The 18,547-nt window shown below is 37.5% G+C and overlaps 1 pseudogene; it reads left to right on the forward strand.

The window, feature by feature from the left end:
* Positions 1-16,304: 16,304 nt before the first annotated feature.
* Positions 16,305-18,154, forward strand: LOC149211579 (UDP-glycosyltransferase 72B1 pseudogene; annotated as a pseudogene).
* The last annotated feature ends 393 nt before the right edge of the window (positions 18,155-18,547 follow it).

Consider the following 18,547-nt stretch of genomic DNA (forward strand, 5'->3'; position numbering starts at 1 on the left):
GTTATTATTTAGTGTCGTAATTAACATATATAACTTTGCATTATCATATTAGATAAACATGCACATTGTATGGCATTTTTTTAAAATTTAGTCATAAAATCATACTAATTAATTTATGTTGATTAATAATAAACACATAAAATCAATCTAAAACTACTAAATTAGTAGTTTATATTAATTAATGATGAACACGAATAAAATGAATATATGATTGAATTAGTCGTTTATAATGATTATGAATGAAATGAATAGAAACTATTAAACCAATGATTTATATAATGAATATTAAAATGCCAAAAAAAGATAAATGACTATTGTAAATGATACATTTTTTATTAAAATGATCACTAATTTTTGCATATATACAACTATTAGTAGCTAATTTACAGTATCTTATAACACGACTAAAATTTAGTCATATATCTTTGGTCATAAATTGGATTTAAATGATTACTAAAATTTGCATATATATGACTATTAGTAGCTAATTTACAGTATCTTATAACACATCAACATTTTGGTCATATTTATTTGGTCATTAATTGGTTTTCTCAAGGATTCATATAGTAATATATTTTGTTGTATGTTTGGTCATTAACTGTGACAATTAATGACTAAACCAATGAGAAATTAATTACAAAATATACTACTAGATGGTAAAATTGAGGAAACTAATTAATGACTAAGCTAAACATGACTAAAATTTGGTTGCATTATATACTGTAAATTAGCTATTGTTGGTCACCGACTGAAAAATGGTCATTTATATGCAAATTTTAGTTGTTTTTTTAGTAACTAATTGGTCATTTTGTACTAGTGGACAAGTCTGAATATGCTCTCTCAGCAAAGAGTCTTCTCCATCCTCCCAACAGCAAGGAGTTGTAGCGGCTACAACCCCCTCAAAAATTTTGGACTATACCCAATTTTGGATCCTTCCTTGGTCCTTTTTATCATCATCGCAAACTTTAGAATTCATGCCATGTGTTTTCTTAGAATGGTGTGTTCCCTTTTGCAAGTTGGGAAAATTGTCGTCTTTTGGCATGTTGGTTGTCGCATCATGTATATAAGCCTATGCTAGTGGTTTCAAGAGGCCATCTTTGCGCAAATGATTTTTCCTAACCTTGTAAGCATCTGTCACACTCATTTCCAAAGTTTTGAGCATTGCCGCACAAGTGTCGTCACGGTCGTCGCAAAGTGTATCTTTAGTGTCACACCTATTGTATCTTGTTGTAAAGTTGCCGCACATATGGAAATTATTTGTTCATGTGTTGTGGATGATATATTGTGTTGAATCGTCAAAGAAAGATCGAGAAATCTAAGTCTTCGGTTCTTAGCAAGCTTTCTTCCTTTGAAGTCTTGTGGAAAGGTTCCTTTGCTACACCTTCTAAAGGGTTAGGCGAATTGACTCAATTTTTAGGAGCATATGCCTCTTCCGCAATAGATAAAGAAACAAAAGTCTAGGAATTGTTGAGATAAAAAGAAGAGAATATTACCTCATAGGAACAAGAACTTCATGCCGAGAAGTAGAGGATTATGAAGCAATTACAGAATTAGATAGAAGAGCTGCAAAATAAATTTGATACTTTGAAAGTACAACATGACAAAGAAATGTAGGAGCAATATGATCAACTTAAGGATATGTATAAGAGGATAAAATAATTGAGTTAATACTCAAATGACAAAAATTAAGAAGGAAGCCAAAAAGTTAAATAATTTGCTTAGAAATCAACAGAAGATCTTCTGCAACAAGCTCATGTTGATTCAAGATCAATGCAAGGTAGGAAACTCTCTAGTGGATCAATGAAATGATATGATGAATTATTTTGATGAAGTGAATGATCAACTAACTGATTTTTTGAGTTGGCAAGAAAGTAGAGAAGGTAGAGAAGCAAATTTGCCTAAAATCGATGCAGTACATAAGACTATAATTTTTTGAGAGTGGGAAATGAGAATGAAACAAGCTGAGGTTGCAATCAATTAGGCCTAAGAGCTTTCTAGTTCTATCATTGAATCTAGCAATTATACTCTGTTACAAGAAAACATGATTTACAACTATCCATAGGATTTGCTTCCGGATGTAAAGACATTAATGAAAATCTTGGATGGAAAAGAACAACACAATGGTGGGAAGAATCGAGCAGTTACCCAAAATTGACCTTGAGAATCATGAATACTTGGGTGGAAAAGAGCATCACAATGGTGGAAGGAATTGAGAAGTTAACCAAAACTAACCTTGAAAATCATTAACAATTTCTTGTTAAGACTCACAACCAATGGTTGGTGATTTGTTGTTTGTCCAATATTTCTACATTGATGATGCCACCATTGAAGTCATCCATTTTCACCAGTCATATGAGAATCAAGCCTAAATATATTTCAGAATTGACGAACATGTTGGACGTTTACACGTTGCGGCAACTTACTATTAGGCAGTCCTCGTCCTATATTCATAGGGTTTTGCAAAAAATTCATAGTTTATTTTACTATTTATTTCTATTGAGTGATTTAAGGAAGAGTTTGTTTTTATTTCTTTGTTTTAAGACTATAAATCCCCCTTTTCGAGATGGGGAAAGGGGTTTTTCATTTTGAACAAAAACGATTTGAAACTGCACTACTATATTTTAAGTTTTTCTCAATATAACTTGAACGACTTGCAGTTCAACGATGAGAAAATATACAATGTATTGGGTACTATTGTCCTACGTTTTGTGTCTTTGCTTTGAAAATAATTGTTTAATTATATTTTTCACATATATGTATGTTAGTTAGTCTTTCATGATCACTATTGACATGTTTGGTTGAAATTTTATTTATATCGTGAACAATGAGATCTATATCATATGTGATGTTATAATAAAATTTATTTAATTAATTTTCTTTAATCAAATTAATATAGTAATTGCATAATAATCTGCATCTATATTCCTCTGGTTTAGAATACATAGTGGTTCTCCTAGGAACTCTCCCTCTGGTTCCACCTATACAACATGCTAATCAATTACACGAGATGGATCCTGTACATACTTTTTTCAATAAAGAAACATGAAATACAATATGAATTTTAATGTTGGCTAGCAGGGCTAGCTAATAAGCTACAGGCCCAACTCTGGCTAACACCTCAAAAGGTCCACAATATCTGGGAATTAATTTAATAGAACTGCCAATTTTGAGTGTTCTCTTATTAGGATTGACTCTTAAATATACATGATATCACACATTATAAATCTCTTTCTGAGTTTTCTTCAAATCTACATAAATTTTCTGATGATCTTAGGTTATTTTCAAATTCTATTTAACTTGCTTGCATACTTCATCCATTTCGTTTAACATGCTTGGTGTTAACACTGATATCTCTTTAGGATGATCCCAACTTAGGGGTACCTTACATCCTGTTCCATAAATGACGTCGAAAGGGTTCATTTTTTTGGAGGTTCGAAAAATGATGAGCGGTGGAATAATATTGGCCATGATGAGTACCATGCAAGTTCTATTAGATTTCATGGTAAATGAGGAAATTGGTGTCGTGATGGAGCAGAAGTCTAGAGAAACATTTCTGTATCAAGTCCTTACTTTATTTTATTTACAGGACATCTATTTTAGATTGCAGAGAGAAGAATGATCTCCATGTTGATGGACTCTGTAGAAATGGCAGACCATGGGAAAACATCATTCATCGAGATATATGATCTTTGTAGTTTACCCAATGATGCAACTTTCTATCCAAATTGAATTGAATCGTCAGAACCAAGAAGATGACCCCTTTTGTGTTGTTGCTCCAATCGAAATAGTGATTACTAGGCACTCAACTATTTTTATTTCAAAATTTTACACGTGGGACTGGTAAGTTTGAAATTCATTTCAAAGATTTGCTGCCAACTGCAAAGTTTGAATTCCTCCGCATGGAGGTGACATTGAATATATGTCAGGATATGTCATGTCATGTCATTAATACATTAGAGAAGGGGAATTCTGAGCAGTGATCCATGCAGGAGCCTCTAAGGTGTAATCATCAGAAAATCCTCATGAGTCAATGGCATGTATGAATATATATGGTATTTTTAATAACATGATAGGGCCATAAATATGCCAATTATTGGCTTAGTGCATGGTCTGTTAGGTCCCTATAATATTAGTGATCCCCCCATTACTATTGTCGTTGTATCCCTTATTGTTATTATTGTGCCCCTATTGTCCCCATAATATTATTATTGTGCCCCATAGAATCCCTCTATTATTATTTGTGTGTCTTTATATTATTATTGTTAGGTCGGCTTGGTTATATTGTGACCCGTAGACTCCTATATATAGAAAGGAGGTTTTGTCATTTGAATCATCTAAGAATTGTTCATTTGTGTAATGTAAAGGAGGTTGCCCCCTTGAAGAGGCTTATTTCTAAGGCGTTGATCTATCTTTTCTATCTTTTTGTGAGCTGGTTTCATAAAAATTGGTATCAGAGCTTGATTCTAGAGTTTCGCTGCTCCAAATTGGTCATCATGCCATTTTCTCTATAACTTTTTTTCTGCGACATTTTAGAAGCTAAAAACAAAACCCATTTCACCTGAAATAGTTCTGAACTTCGGGTTCGAATTTCATAGCTTTTCTCACTATAGTTGCGGAGATATGATTTGAGGAAGTTAAAGTTTTTGCACTCCCGAATTACATTCCAAACAGGTGACCTGGGGAAAATCGTCATAACTTGTGTTTTGAGCATCAGATTAAAATCACGTACGAAGTTTCAGAAAGAGGACGAGCTCTAGTTTTCTATTTATTAGTTTCAAGTGCTAAGGTCGAAACAATGACACGTGGCAGGTCGTACTAATGAACTAGTCTATAATTAGGTCACCATGGGAGATTTGGCATAACTCTTCCTTGGGGAATCCAATTTTTATCAGACTGGTGGCATTGGAAAGAGGATGTAGAGGACTACTATAGGTCATGATTTCAGAACTGGGAGATCCAAAATTACAGAGCTAAATCAGATTCAATATCGAGCTCCTACAAGTGAAAAAAGGTGTGTATTTTTTAAATTTTTGCATAAGCTTGGTTTGAAAAATTAGCTTTAAGGAATTCAAAGGGCATAGTGAAGCATTATTATTAGTAATTGATGCCCCGAAGAAGGAAAATGGAAACACCTAGTAAGCAATCTAAAAGCTCTAGCACAACTCATGAACAAGAGGAAAAATGCAACATGATATATCAATATTACAAAACCAGGTGCAACAAATTTCACTCACACAAAAGGTAACATAAAATAAGATGGATGGTTTAAAGAAAGACATAGAAGCTAAGATGGATAGTTTAAAGAAAGGCGTAGAAGAGAAGATGAATGACTTGGAAGCTAAGATGGATGGCGTGGAAACTAATATGGATGGCGCAGAAACTATTTGGATGGCATGGACGCTAAGATGGAAGCCAAGATGAATGGCATGGACACTAAGATGAATGGCATGGACGATAAGATGGAAGAATTGAAGATAAATTTGAATAAGTTGCTACAAGAAATAGTCACTAATGGTGAAAGGGTAGCAAAGAAAACTCATGATGAAAACAAAATAAATGTTAATCATGATTTCATAGACTCTAATGTTGGATTGAACACCCACCATGTTCCAAAAATCGATATGAGGAAGTTTGATGGCAAGGATCCTGGAACATGGATACTACAGGTGGAGAAATTTTTTGATCTCCATAATGTGAAAAACACACAAAAGGTACGTATTGCAACTTTATATTTGGAACAAAATCAGTTTGTATTGTATCGATGGCTTTTCTCTCCTAAACAAATTGTCACTTGGGCAATTTTTATGGAATAAATGATAGCACATTATGAGGATACAAAATGAAACACCTTTTTTAGCCAATTGATAATTCTCAAGCAAAATGGTTTCATGATGGAGCACATTGAGGACTTCCAAAAATTGAACATAAGGGTAAAAGATATTCTAGAGGAGCATAGGATTGATGTGTTCATAGGGACTTTAAAGGATAATATCCAACATGAGGTTCGCCTTTGGGAACTTGATTCATTGGAAAAGGCATTCAGGTTAGCAATAAAAATGGAAAGAAAAATTATGGCAACTAGAAAGCCTACACTCACAACTATAAATATGGAAGTGTTGCTGCCCCTAGCCTTCCACAACCTACAAGGTTGACACCACAACAATTGGAAGAAAAAAGAGTAAAAGGGCTTTGTTATAGTTGTGATAGTAAATACACTAAAGGTCATAAGTGTGATGAGAAGAAATTATTCTACATAGATTGTGAAGATGAGGAAGAAAAGGAACAAGAAATGTCAAAAGAAGAGGATATACTCCAGGAAAAAACCCTAGATAAAGAAGAAATGAATATGACCATATCCTTTAATGCATTGGCTGGAATTACCACTCCTCAAACTATCAAGATAGAAGGACATATCAAGAAAAAAAAGGTAATAGTGTTGATTGATTTGGGAAGTACCCATAATTTTATTCATTGTAAGATAGCAAAGAAATTGAATTGCTTCCTATATCCAACACTAGAGTGTCAAGTGATAGTTGCAAGTGGAGGAACCATAAACTGCTCTTGAAAGTGCCATAATATCAAGTTATCCATGGGAGAATATGTATTGAATATCCCAATGCTTTCCATTCCAATGGGTGGTGCTGATGTTATACTAGGAGTCCAATGGCTATAATCCTTGGGTACAATAGCTTTTGATTTTCAAGAACTTTTCATGAAATTTTCTGCGGAAGGAAAGGAAGTTGAATTAAGGGGTATTGCAGGGAAACCGAGAAAGATAATCAGCTCGAACGGTATGACAAAGCTTCTAAACAAGGAACAACGAGGTGTATTTGCACAATTATGTTTGCTAGAGGTTCCAACATCAAAACCATCGATTTCTTCAGATCTCCAAAAAGTCTTGGACAATCATTCCAAGGTATTTGCGACTCCCAAAGGTCTCCCACCTATTCATGATCATGATCATGTTATTCATTTGATTCCAAGAAGTGTTCCTCCAAACATCAAGTCATACAGATATCCCTATGCTATGGGGTAAAATGCAATGTGTATGGAGAATGAAAACTGCCCTCAAAGGCCTTCCTAGAACCTTTGACAGACTGTAAGATTATCTGCAAAATCTACCAAGTTATACACATGTTCATCGACAAATATCAATTAACAAAGTATGGAAAGAGGATTACCTTAAGTCTCCTTCTAGATTTGTTTGGAGATCGCAATGCAGCCAAGAAGAACTCCCTCAAAGCCGGCTCCAAATCAATTCCTGCACAAAGGGAAGGCAAACACAATCACCGCACACAACCTTGAAAAACAATATATGAATACACAATGAACATCTATTTGCATACAACTAAACTACTCATCTAAACAAGTATCGAATGAACAACTCAATGAAAAATGTTATCGACATTATGGATTAGGGAGCACAACTGCAATTCTGCATTAATAACGGAAGAGTGATTACAACCATCCGTTATATCAGTCTTCCTTTGCCCCTTCTGCTTCTCTCTCTCTCTCTCTCTCTCTCTCTCTCTCTCTCTCCCACTTCCTCATATATGAGTCAATGCTCAACAACTTAGTAGGCTATCCTTTCAAATGCTTTGACTCCTTTCACAATGACCCTCTCACTGCTTAAATCGAGTTAGGGTTGCCAAGCTCCTCATAGAGTTCACTAGGGCAAAAGCAATGAACTTGCCCTGCTTTTTAGCTCTTTCCCATTTGCCTCCTTTTTCAGATTGGAATTTCTCCAAATAGTTTGATTTTTGGATGTTTCCTTGCTTTTCTTGAGTAAATTTAGGGACACATATCTATATATTTGTGAGTCAATTCGATAGTTTGACCCTTGGAACTTCCCTTAGTTTCACTAACGCTTCCCCTGGTGTAACAACTTGAGCTAGTAAGGTCACTAACGCACCCTTAGGCTTGGTAACAAGCTTTATAAAGCAGGTTTTCAATGTGCAACCAGCGTTAGTGTGGATTCAAGGCTTGCAATTTTGGTCTTTGCTTCAGTCAAGATGTCTTTCACCTCTCAGTTGATGAGGAGGTCTTTTTGTTGTATAACAGATGCCCCCGAAAGTATGAGATCAGAGGCAGAGACAATGGCCGAAATACTTTACTAAAACTGTAATTTTCTATCAAAATTTAGAGAGAGAGAAGCTTCAGGCGGCAAGGGAAACCTGATACAACACACACATATATATATATATATATATATATATATATATATATATATATATATATATATATATATATATATATGCTAAAATCATGTCTTGAGTCAGGCATTCCCATGCTCAGTAGCTATGTCAGAGTAATTTTCTCCAAAGAGATATAACAATGCTAGCCGCAGATAATCACAATGCGGATCCAGTGTTATAATAGAATCATCCTGAAACAACTATCTCCAAAAAACAATATCTGCAGCTTGGGAGAGGAAACAAGGCTAAATGATGCAAACCTCTACCCAAGGTCTTGATATCCACTTCACCGAACAACATAGATCGATACATGTGAAAATATGTGTTGATGTTGAACATGCACGAAATCATTTGATTACGACTCAATAATGGAGACCATTAACAGATGCGAGGAAGGCCACCGATAATGGTGATGGTCTCCAAGATGCACAGTACAAACTAGTGAATGTAAAATATGTCTTTATCGTCGAACACCCGTAGAATCGCTTAACTAGGAGCCAATAATGAGAACCCCTGATCAAACAAAAGGTAACCTGCCACTAATTTCTACAAGTAACAAGGCACTGAATGTGCTTCTGAGTTATCTTCCTAGATAGAGTGTTGAAGTCGATAGGAAGAAACATGTCGAAAGGTAGGAAATGATGTGTCCTACATCAATCGACACGAAATGGGACAAGAATGATTTTGTTTTTTGAGGAATCTTTTGAGCATTTGGGTCTACTCAACAGAGGGCATGATGAAAGGATATGTTTGATCGGTTGATGGAGGAAACAAATGGGTAACCCTTGAACAATAGAAGGCATGACAATCGTTTTAACCAGATAGCACTAGACTCATGAACACTACAGAGTGTTAGGATACAGAGATGCAATTACATCAGGCTACATAGGATAAAACTTATAGGATGGTAGGGTTCATATTGAAAGGCCATCAAAAGGAAGGTTTATCTGAGGGAGTGACATGTTCAAGGGAATGACTGCTGCCAAACCACGTTTCTAATACAGAATACAGTTGTATTGTCCACTTTCCCCATCTGATTAATTTAATGAGTCCAGACGGGTAAACTCATCGATCTTTTCATGTTTAAAGAGTCTGAAAAGGATCGCAAAAAGAACGACTCTTTGCCCTATCTGATTAGTTTAATGAGTCCAAACAGGCAAACTCGTCGATTTTTTCATGTTTTAAGAGTCTTAAAAGTATCATAAAAATAATGACTCTATATCTCGTCTCTTTAATTTAAAGAGTCTAGACTAGACAACTCAGTGGTCTTTTCATATTTAGAGAGTCTGAAAACATCGTAAAGTGCAACTCCATGGTGGTCCCTTTGTCATAGTTGTTAATCAGGTGCGACAAAAGGTTAATACTATACCTAGATTAGTTACTTTTCGGTTAATTAATATATTCAACCTGGCTAAAAAGAAACCTATTTTCAATAGAGGTCGACCTCACTTTGTTATGAGTATGATGCGACGGACTAAACTCGTTTTTTGTCATGAATGTTTAATGAATCATGCGACCACAAACTCAATACCTTCATCAAAAAAATTTAACGAGTCAGATGAAGAAAACTCAGGGTATCTTTTTCAGTTTAGTGTGCAAGAAAAAGAGGGAAAAGAATGGTTCATCCCTTCTTCATAGTTTTAATGAGCTCGAAGGAGGGGAAAAACTCGGGGATTTTTCAATTTAAGAGCAAGAAACGGTCCCAAAAAAGAAAGTGCTCTTGCTACTGCCGTATATTTTTAACGAGCCTGGTAACAAAAACTCGGGATTTTTCAGTTTAATGAGCGAGAAAAGTACCTAGAATTCTGGGGTCATCTTTATCAAGTTTAATGAGCAGAAAGACAAAGCTTGGGATTTTTTCGGTTTAAATAGGGAGAAAAAGGCACCTAAAAAAATGTTCATTTGGTCTTTTTCTGTTTAATGAGCTAGAAAAAGATCAAAAAAGAGTTTCTGAGAGCATCATTGTATGGATTTAACGAGCGCAATGATGAAAACTCAGAGATGTTTATATTTTTTAAAGAGCAATAAAATATCACCAAAAGTGCTCTATTGGGAATTGCATAACATTTACACAACACATGCCTAGTGAAATACTAGGCATAATACTTTTTCAAGTAGAGCCCATTTTAGGGATCCTTGAGTGGGACTCCTTCCCAGTGCTGCAGTTTGTATGCCCCCATGGGGAGGACTTTCTTTACGACATAGGGACCTAGCCAAATGGGTTGTAGTGTGCATGCCTCCAAGAGGTCATCTTTTGGATGATAGAGCAACACAAGGTCACCCTCTTGGAAAGAACAAAACCTAACCTCTTTCGCAAATTGGGATTGTACCCACTGCTTGTGGGCCTCGAGTGCCAAATCAGCATCTCGACGGGTTTTATCCAGCTGTCTAAGGTATAGTAAGCATTCTTCTTCAGCAGTACGGTGGGGCATGGTTTCAACGGCTATTTCCAGGGAAGGGACCTGACACTCAATAGGTTTTTCATCATCATAAAGCTGAATCTCATGCGCGACAATAGACATATTAATGTCAAGCATTTCCTCATGAGACCCATGGAATACATCGTGGGATTCCTTATATAGGCAGGTGGAGCTCGCAATTTCCTCAAGATAGGAATCTTCTCACATCTGGATGTTTTCCATGATGCTTGTCTTGACTGAAATATCGATGGGCAATGATTTGGAACTGTCGCCCATGTTTCCTTCCACATCCAAAGTTTGGATGATCACATAGGGTGAGGAAACGATTTCTTGTATGTCAGGGGACAGGATTTGAAGAGACAGCATGTCCGAATCAAATATCGGGACACGATGGTGCCAATCCTCCCAATGCTTCTCTCCAAAACTCATGATTTCTCGAACGGCTTCGTCTGTAGGTAATAGTTGATTGAATGGATCTAAAGGAGGAGCGGTTATGGGAAGGGTGGTGGTACCATCGGTAGTAACCAACATGACTGGAGATGTGGATGCAGATTGAATGGCTTGGTAGGCCGATTCAGCTGGTGACAACGACATTTGGTCTCTGAATGTGTCAAGGTTTGAAGGAGCCGATAGGATCCATGGATCAGTCAGTTCATGAGGAATAGATGGAAGCATGTTGACCGATTGTGAAACCTTGGGTGGCTGAAGAGGAAAAAAACCCATGAGGGAAGAAGCCTTCAGTAGACCGGTAACTAAACTGACATAACAGTCAGTTCCACCTCCTACTAGGGGTACGGAGCCACTTGGTAATGGTGAATAATTAGGGGTGCAGAAAGACAACTGATCTACTGTAATAACCTTTCCATCCAATGGAAATAGGATGATGTGAAAGATAGTAGATACGACGGCTGTCATGGCATATGTCCAACTGCGACCCAACAAAAGATTATAGTCGAGTTTTTTGTCTATGACTTCTATGTCCACTGTTACGGTTTTCCCATAAAAAGTGATGGGGAAACTAGCTAGGTATCCTTTTGGGATAAATGTTTGGCCGTTGAAAGCTTTTAGAGAGTTTGACAATGGGGATAGGGTTGGAGAACCCAGGGTGAGCTAACATGAAGCCGACATGACGCAGCTAGAAGCACCTTCATCGATGACAGTTCTATGTATACCTTTACCTTTCGAAGTGATCTGCACCTGAAATGAAAGCTGGTGAGAAAGGGGAGGTTTACACCATGTCAAAAATAGCAAGCATGGAATCTATTGGGTCAATACCCCCAATAGCCGAAAGCAAAGCTTTCCATTGTGTTGGGCATGTTTGTAATACTTTGAGCGCCGACATAACCGACGGCGCTTGCGCCGAATCATCTACAATGTTGTAGTGTTGGGCGGCACGTGCAGATGTATTGTGAATTGTGCATCAAAGTGCCCCTTTTTGGGGTCGAATTACAAAGTCCTCAACTGGCCTTTTGATATGCAAATCATTGGGCGGCAGTGGGTTTTGACCTGAGGATTGTTCTGCTGCAGCAGTGACAGGAGATCCATAAGATTTGGCTGTTGTGGCGAGTTCTACAGTTTCAAATGTGTAAATAGTAGAAGAGCCTTCATCATCCGATGGATGTGGTGAATCATCATTGCCCCCTTGCGGGGGTTGCGGTTGGTTTGCAATAAGATTTTGTTGCTATTGAGTGGGAAAAGGATTTCTAAGGACAGCGGGTGCCTTACCAGAATCCCTTTTGGCAAGGTATTTTGTGCATTCCTGAAGCTGCGAAAAACGACAATTCATGTGGTCTTCAGCACAGAGTATGCATGGATATCTGGAGGGTTTATCCTTTTCCTTGTCAGTAGGCACAATGGCCTTTTGTTTTGGGTTGGGCTGCTTGGTTGACTGCTCTTCAGAAAGAGCAGTATTTTTCTTATTCTTCTTGTTCTTGCCACCAGATTTTTGCGTAGACTACACAAAGTTTATCGTAGTGGCAGGAAGAGCAGTCGTATTGGTAGAGGGGTCCACTGCCATCTTGGCAATGGAACCATTGAGTTGTTTTACAGCGGCCCCAGATGTTGCGCTGATAATCCCGTCGGTGTGCACTCCGAGATGCTGAGTGGTGGAAGCATTGGGGTTACCAGGAGCGTTGGGGATTATGTCATAACTGGGGCATGATTGACACACGATCCTTTAACCTAGCCCTTTTCGCAACAAATTTGTGGAGGTTATTTTGTAAGAAAGGGCTCTGATAAAGCATATGAATACAAATACTCTCTTCAGTGCATAATCGAGGAATGGATTGTTGAGGGGGCACCTTCAGCTGGCCGACATTCCAAGATTTGGAGCAATATTAGAGTTGTCCTACCGTGGCTAAGTAGTAACCTTCGATGGGTGGTTGGAAATGGACAAAGGATCCACATTGGTTTGGATTCCATCAAGGGTTTCAGTGGATACCACTCTCTTCAAATACAAATAATCAAATCTGTCTCCTGTATGGCGATGAACACCCTTGTTCGCCCGTGGGAGAGATATAGACTTGTCCGTGTTGCTTAGGATTGGTCACATGCATGGCAGATTGGTTTATAGGAGGACATGATAGCTGAGTGGGAAGACTATCGCGGTAGTCTATGCATGGTCGATATCCACTTATCATTGAGTCTGGATAAGCTAGTATGGGGGAGTGGGGAGGTGGAAAAATGGTCAATGACAGAATCCCTCTCAAGGAGGCCTACGACCACATCACTTCAACCTCTCTTCCCCTACCATTCACAGAATTCACCTTGCTCATTTGGAAATGGGATGCTCCCTTGAAGCTAAAATGCTTCTCTTGGCTCGCCATCCATAATAGAGCATTGACCTAGGACAATCTTCTCAAGAGAGTCTTTTCTGACCCTCGATGGTGCCTTCTTTGTAGGTTGGATTCGGAGAATGGCCCACACCTATTCCTGCGCTATCATTTTGCCTCTAAAATGTGGGCAGAGGTATCAATTCGTTTTGGAATCCCTACTATTAGTAATGTACCTTCCATCCATGATTGCCTACTCCTTTGGAACTACGGAATGAAGGACTACAAGATTGTCCGTCTCGATGTTCTATGTGGCATTTGGAGGGCTGGTAATGCCCTTATTTTTTAAGGAAAAGCTTTGGACATCAAATGAGGTACTATAGGTGTAGTGGAATTATTCCAAGAGATTGTCTCTTGGCAACCGAAAATTCCTCGTCGACCTATCTCTTATTCTGATGTGGAGAGAATTTATCCAATATGTTTCTTTGATGGGGCTTCCTCTGGTGGTGACTATGAATGTGTGGTTGTTCTTCAATTTGACCTAGATGTTCACTTCCATTTCTCCTGGTATGGTGGTAGAGGACACAATGGTAGGGCTGAGTTATTAGCTCTTTGGGGCGCCTTGCAATGTGCTTCCTCGCTTGGCATTGACAAAATCTTAATCATTGGAAACTCCTTATCTACGATTAACTGGGTGAAAGGAATCTCATCTCATGATGTCCCCGATCTCTACAACTGGTTGCTACAGATTAGGAATTTCCTACCTCTCATCCCGGAAATCAACTTCAAGCATGTCTATTGGGAACAAAATTTAGAGGTAGATTCTCTTTCCACTCTCGGCTTCTCCATCTGCCTTGGGTTCATGTTCTTTGAACTCTTTTATGATGGGCAGAGCAATGACATGGCTTTTTTTAGATCTAGTTCCTTCCCTTATCTTTGGTTTCTTTTTTGTTTCCATTTTTGCATTGAACTAAATGGCTTTTTGTTGGTTTCGACTGTTTATTATTTCCTTTTTTATTGTGGTCAGTGACACATCTTTTCTCTCCTTTGATTGATGATTTGACTCTACAATAGATTATGTCATGAGACAGATGTTGGTGGAACATACTTATTCTTGTTTGCAATCTATCTTGTAAAGAATTATGAATATGTAAAACTTTTGCTTTATTGAATGGAAGTTTTGTTTTTTCGTCTAAAAAAGGAGATCCTTTTGTGCTATAAATTATTTATTCTTGTAAAAAAAATTTATTCATGATAATTACCATAAAGTATTTGAGGATTGTATTCAAAATGGTAGATTGATTCAAAATCTCTAATACAACTCTTTTTTTTGACTCCCTCAATGTTTAATGACATTAGAAACACTTTGGTGAACTTTTTAAAGTATGATGTAAATGATTCATTATGAATTGTTCATGTATGCAAACAATTGTATCAATATTGACTTTTGTAAAAGTCTTCCAAACTAAATGAAGCTGAAACATGAAAATTTTAAATAAATTTAATACTTGGATCAGAAAACTATTTTTAATAATTAACAGAATCATTATCATTAAATAGGTCAGCACTTATAAGAAATATATCTTAATGTTATAAATATTCTAGAGAAAAAGAAAATGAATAGTCTTTTAAACATAAAAATTGACAACCATAAGATTTTTATTTTTGGAATGTTGAAAAAGAAAATATTGGATTTTCCCCTTTTAAAATTGAAAAAGACAATAAAGAAATAATGATGACATGACATAAACAATATACACATTTGTAAAAAAATAAATGTGGAAATATCCTCTTTATAAAATTTAGTCCTCAATAATGTTCCCACATACAAAAATAAAAATTCATATAATTGAAATGTATAATTTTAATAAGTTTCTTTTTAAGTATATAATAAACCATATTTTATATATCTATATTTATAGTAATAAAAAAAATTAATAAAAACAAAAAACACTTAAAATAATAACTAATAAAATAAAAATGGTTTAATATTTAGATATTTATAAATTATTTAATAATATTTTATATATATTTATAAAAACTTATTATTAATATTTTTTTAATATTATTATTAATTTTTAAAATAAAAATAAATGATATGTATAAACAAAAAAAATAATATTTTTTAAAACACTGTTATATTAATATTTTTAAAATAAAAATTAAATTAATTTTCTTATAAACTAGGAAAATAGAATATGTTAGTTTAAAAGAAAAAATAATTCTGATTGAGCAGCTAAGAGTGTTTGATTGCTTAAAACTGCTTTTGGTTGGCTAAGAGCTTGTCTTCCTCAGACGTAAAGAAACAAGTTAACGGTCCATGACCCAGAAGCCTCTGGCAGGAGTGAGAGCCTGCGCCCATGTGGGGACCACTTGCGAGGTTATGTAAAAGGTGGCGTGGTTTTTCTTGATAACAGTGATGAGTCAGCCAACCATCGTGCATAACAGCCAGAGATGATTATCCTCATTGTTGATTTGACTAACTAAATTTAATAAATTTTTCCAGGGAACCAAAAAAGGGAAGAAAGAAGGTGGTATCCGATTGCGCAGTTAAGGGGAGTGAGTTTCATTAAATTATAAAGTGAAGACCGGAAGAGCCTCAATCTCTCTCCATATCTTATCTCTGGTGCTCCGCGATTAACGCTGAAGGACAATACAGTTGCAATACACTTCAAGCGAAAGAGGCGTCGTTGAGAAAGCTTCCGGCAGCACTATTCTCCGGTGAAAATAATTTCGTAATCAATATTAACGTCCGTCAGTATAAACGGAGATAAAAGGATGGGTCACAGTTCCATGTCAACGGGTTTATTGAACCTGCAATCGGGATAAGGGTGGCCAACTAAGCTGGACTTCTTTAGTTGGAAAAAAGGTTAGCTGTCACTTCCAATCACAAGGAAGTGACGGGAATCGTTTTATAAAGTCGCTACCTCCGGAATGAAGGAATTGAGTCGTCTACTGCAATAATGGAAGAGCAAAAGGGTCACTTGGTGATCTTCGATCCATCGCTGGGAGGGATGGGGCACCTCATACCCTTCTGTGAATTGGCTAAGCTGTTGGCCTCTCGCCATGGTTTCACTATAACCTTCATCATGACAGCCAACTTACGGCCGGTGACCTCTGCTCAGGCTGCTTACACACAGTCTCTGGCGTTTTCAGGATTGGGCATTCGCTTCATTGAGCTCCCTGCGGATGTGCAGATGGATTTTGAAGAAAGAAACGCACATCCCATAGTCTCGATATTTAAGTTAGTGGACAAGTCCAGGGGCTCAGTCGAGCATACTCTCAGGACCCTTTTGAACGATTCCTCTAAACCTATAAGTGCTTTCGTCACCGATCTATTCGGTACAGCCATGCTCGAGGTTAGCACTAGCCTGACCATTCCCAGTTACGTTTTTTTCATTGTTTCTGCCTCTAATCTTTCTGTCATGCTCTACCATCCCACAATGGATGCCGAGATGAAGGAATCTTTGAAGGATTTGGACGGTTCTGTTAAGGTTCCTGGACTTCCAGAGATACCCACATCAGATTTCCCTGAGCCGATGCAGAACAAATCTGTTCCATTTTATCAGCTCTTCCTGCAGAATTCATATCGTCTTTTCAAAGCGGACGGGATTCTGATAAACTCATTTCAGGATCTGGAAAGCGGGAGCATCCAAGCTCTCATCAATGGCGAGCTTCTCCCAAGAGTCGATGGAATATTCAGAATGCCCAGGATATATACAGTGGGGCCGATCATTTCTTCCTCGGAATCTGAGGATGGGGACAGGAATGCGTCCCTGCAGTGGCTGGATAACCAGCCGGTCTCTTCGGTTATCTTCGTTTCGTTCGGAAGCCTCGGTTTTCTGTCGGGGGAGCAGATCGGGGAGCTCGCACTCGGACTGGACGGCAGCGGGCAGCGTTTCCTATGGGTTCTGCGAAATCCTCCGAATGCTTCAGGTCCAGAGCTCCGCACGCTGCTGCCCCCGGGTTTCGAACAGCGAACCAAGGATCGTGGTCTCGTGGTAACCTCATGGGCTCCGCAGGTTGCTATCTTGGCTCACCCGTCAACCGGAGGTATTATTAGTCAATGTGGTTGGAACTCTGTACTGGAGAGCGTTTCACATGGTGTTCCTATCATCACTTGGCCACTCCATGCGGAGCAAAAGACCACCGCCTTCCTCCTTGTTAACGACATTCAAGTAGCCGTGGGAACGCGCAAGGGAGCCGATGGAATTGTAAGGAAAGAGGAAGTGGAGAAGGCAGCGAGAGAATTGATGGAAGGAGAGGTTGGGAAGAAGAGGAGGGAGAGAGCGAAAGAGTTGAAGCAGAGCGCCAAAGCAGCCGTGGCAGAAGGTGGAACTTCATTCCATGCTCTTCAAGCCTTAGTGGCTCTTTGGAAAGAAAACTCGTCCGTTCATTAAATTATTTACATGGGTATATATGAAATACTCAAATGAAAATGAAATTAATAGGATAGGATATTTTCTGTATTTAGGTTTTTGATCTTTCGTAAAAATTATATAAAAATTTTGGTCGATAAGTCTGATGAATCACACTTGTTAATTCGTCGGCCAAAAATTTATACGGAAAAACTAGAAATAGTATAATTTTGTAGGTCCACTGTTTGTTGGTCCACAGATACGCTGTACGACTGTTCTGCTCCTCTCCTCACGGTGTTGTACCCAGCGGTGTGCATGACATAGCTGTGCATGATATAGCGGTGTTGTACCCAGCGGTGTGCATGATATATACTGTTGCCGTAAATATTAAGCAAAGTGCAGGAAGTTCATCATTGGTGTAAGTTTTGTAAGAGCATTGTGTATCTACATATATTATATGGTACTGTTTTATTTCCTGGTTTAAATTTTAAGTTTATTGTGTATTCACGGAAATTATGTGGTATGGTTGGAAATTGAGATATTTTTATTGGAGAGTTCACAACTCAAACTTGTAGCTAGAAAAAATCTCTCTTAAATTCTAAACAAATTAAATCAGAAAATGGATAATAAAACCCTCCAAAAACAAATAAACTGCCTCTAAAGAATTACATTGTGTACTACGTTGTTTGAGTATATTATAGTAGGTCTCTGTTTTTTCTACCTCTCTAACACCAATATCATAGAAAGTAGTTGTTGATCTCTCTAAGACCAATATTATAGAGAGTGACAGTGTAATATATTTG

Source organism: Pinus tabuliformis, chromosome 1_1 (assembly GCF_031772625.1).
Source record: "Pinus tabuliformis cultivar Carrire ecotype Pingquan chromosome 1_1, CPIR1, whole genome shotgun sequence".
Taxonomy (NCBI): domain Eukaryota; kingdom Viridiplantae; phylum Streptophyta; class Pinopsida; order Pinales; family Pinaceae; genus Pinus; species Pinus tabuliformis.